Here is a 475-nt window from a genome sequence, read left to right as displayed (position 1 = left end):
TGTATAATTTCGATTATGTAGTACGTACTGGTCTAATTTTTTTTTTCCTTCTACATGTCATCAGGTTTCCATATGAACATCCGTAAATTTTTGTTATTTCATTATAAAGTATTACCTTTACTGTTCCACTTTTATTGACTCACCCTTTGTGTTCTTATCTGCAATACGGTTTGTAAAGTTTAGCATAATTTTTTACCACGTCGCTCCCTTACTACCATGTACCGACACCAAAATTGCGGACTATTTCCGTCTAGATATCAACAAGATCAAAGGATATGCACCGTAGACCCTAAAATTTATTGATAATCAGTCTACTTCGCCTTCGTCGTTCACAGAAATCTCCTTCGGACCATTTGTCTTTGGTGTTCTTTCTTATTTGGTCTTTGATTTTCTTTTTACGGTCCAATTTCCCCAGGAAAATAAGGTTAAGGTCCAAGCCTATAAGTCACATCACAGATGAGGCCCTGTACAGTAG

This window comes from Notothenia coriiceps, unplaced genomic scaffold (genome assembly GCF_000735185.1).
Source record: "Notothenia coriiceps isolate Sejong01 unplaced genomic scaffold, NC01 NC01_scaffold00016127, whole genome shotgun sequence".
NCBI classification, from domain to species: Eukaryota; Metazoa; Chordata; class Actinopteri; order Perciformes; family Nototheniidae; genus Notothenia; species Notothenia coriiceps.
Note: the sequence above shows the minus strand (reverse complement) of the source record.